This window comes from Ammodytes marinus, assembly GCF_949987685.1.
Source record: "Ammodytes marinus genome assembly, chromosome: 19".
In the NCBI taxonomy this organism is placed as follows: Eukaryota; Metazoa; Chordata; class Actinopteri; order Uranoscopiformes; family Ammodytidae; genus Ammodytes; species Ammodytes marinus.
Genome location: NC_137223.1, coordinates 26,419,423 through 26,421,922, shown reverse-complemented (window position 1 = coordinate 26,421,922; position 2,500 = coordinate 26,419,423). Strand labels below are relative to the sequence as shown.

Sequence of the window (2,500 nt, the reverse complement as noted above, 5' to 3'; positions counted from 1 at the left end):
CATTTTTATTGATAAACAGACAGTCTCCAGAATCACTGACTGCACCTTTAAACTAACGTCACCGCTGTACATTTGTAAAAAGGTGTTTTTTTTCTGTGAATTTGACTTTTCAATGTTTGTTTATTTGTGGAAAATAAATGAATTCAGAACATTCTCCATGTGCAGAGATTTATTAATTCAAACTGTTTTTTTTTATAAAGGTGAAGATATTAAACCTGCAGTGTGTAGAATTTTGGGTTTTATTTCCTAGCAGATTTTGTTGAAAGTAATTATAATATCCATAAGTACATTTAATTTAGTGCATAATAGCTGATTTTTTTTTTTTTTATTATTATTTTTTCCCTTAGAAAGGGTCTCATATATATCCATATTTCTGCATATTTTGGACCAAGGCCTAGTGCCGCCATCTTGAAAGTGTCATAGTTGGAATGTCATCAGGTGCATTGTACCAGGTACTTTCTTGATGATGTCATATATTACACACTGCACCTTTAAACTACTATTTTTTTTATAAAGGTGAAGATATTTTTTTCCAGATTTTATTAATTGGTTTATGAAACATATAATACTTTATAGGCTGCCCGATTATTATATTATATTATATTATATTATATTATATTATATTATATTATATTATATTATATTATATTATATTATATTATATTATATTATATTGTCCTACTTCATGCGGCCAAGATTGTTAGTGTTGAAAAGTGCATCCTATTTGGGCGATTCTGACCCACAATCCAGTGCGCACGTGAAGTGACGTCACATCGACGAAGCCTCCATATGAAAACAAACGGGGATGAGACGGATCTAAAAGCAAGAGGCAAGATCAAGGCGCAATGTTATGATGAAATAAGAGAGTAAAGTATGTCCCAATAGTATGCCTACTGCATCCTAACTAGATTCTTTTTATCGTCGGATGTAGTATGTAGAATAGAGAAAAGAAAGAGTATGCGATTCGGAACGCAACCTTAGCTTAAATTTAGAAGAGAAAACTAAACTTCACCATCAAATGGTAATGAACACATAAAATAACCCATAAACGGCCCCACACTATAGTTAGAAAAAGTGTATAATGTTATTTATCAACCTGTTGTTGTGCCTGAGCTGTAATGACGTCTCTCTGCCTCTGGGGGGCGCTGTGACCACGTGATGAAAACACAACACAAGTTACACACTCGGCACTATCAATACAGAGACTAAAAAAAATGTAAAATCATTGAAAATTACACCAGAAATTATAATAGTGATATTTTCATGTGTCAATTGGGGTTTCAGTGTTTTTGATTTAAATTATTTGATTTTAATTGGTTTTTCCATATGCATAAAAACTGTCATAAATAGCTAAAATAAATGTAAAAAATCATACACACACAGCTGACCCGGGTTAGAATCCAGCCCGGGTCGTTCTCTGCATGTCATTCCCCTCTCTGTCTGTCTGTCTGTCTGTCTGTCTGTCTGTCTGTCTGTCTGTCTGTCTGTCAGTCCTCTTCACAGCAGACCCGGGTTAGAATCCAGCCCGGGTCGTTCTCTGCATGTCATTCCCCTCTCTGTCTGTCTGTCTGGCTGTCTGTCTGTCTGTCTGTCTGTCTGTCTGTCAGTCCTCTTCACAGCAGACCCGGGTTAGAATCCAGCCCGGGTCGTTCTCTGCATGTCATTCCCCTCTCTGACACATTTCATCTCTGTCTCTACACACTGTCTAATAAAAAAAGCAAAGATTCCCCCCAAAAAATCTTAAAAAAAACAAATAAAATCAGGAGCTACTGAAGTTTTCATTTGAGATACATTTTTATTTGTTGACAGACCACCGTGATTATTTTTTAAATTAAGTACAGCTCCGGAAAAAATGAAGAGACCACTCCAAATGTTCAGTGTCTCTTGTTTTACTCTTTAGAGGCATATGTTTGAGTAGAATGAACATTTTGGTTTTATAATATAAACTACTGACAACATTTCTACCAAATTCACAATAAAAATATTGTCATTAAAGAGCATTTCCATTAAGTAATGTAGAGATGAAGATTGAAGAACAATCCAGACTGGTCTCTTCATTTTTTCCGGGGCTATACATTTTGGGCAGAAAGAGTTGTATTCCAATATGATGATAAATCTGTAACTGAACATATAATCCTTAGCCCTTTAAATGTAATGCAGGGCGGTCGTCCACTGGGTTACAGGGTCGCTGGTTCGATCCCCCGTCTCCCCGCCGCATGTCCAAGTGTCCCTGGGCAAAGAGACACTGAACCCTGAATGTCTCCTGATAGTTAGCTTGTACCCTGCGTGGTAGCTGCTGCTGCTATCGGTGTATGAATGAATGTGTGTGTGATTGGGTGAATGTGTACAAAACAATGTAAAGCGCTTTGGGTCTGTGAAAAACCAGGGAAAAGAGCTTTATAAGTGGAGTGCATTTAGTAGAGTGATTATGAATATTATATTTCTACCCAGTCTGTTGTGAAAAAGGCCAATAAAAGCTACACACTGCAGCTTTAATGCG

At 36.5% G+C, this 2,500-nt stretch overlaps 1 protein-coding gene across 3 annotated transcripts in view; it reads left to right on the top strand.

The window, feature by feature from the left end:
* The window catches only part of tmem242 (transmembrane protein 242), a 15,258-nt gene that overhangs the window by 4,588 nt on the left and 8,170 nt on the right, over nt 1-2,500 (top strand). The window contains exon 4 of one of the 3 annotated variants that reach the window (XM_080047996.1): nt 1-142. This exon is cut by the window's left edge and continues 888 nt beyond it. The exons of the other annotated variants lie outside the window; for them this stretch is intronic. The gene's annotated coding sequence lies outside the window, so the exon portion shown is untranslated. Of the gene's footprint in view, nt 143-2,500 lie in introns of those variants that run through there. 3 annotated transcript variants of the gene reach the window in all.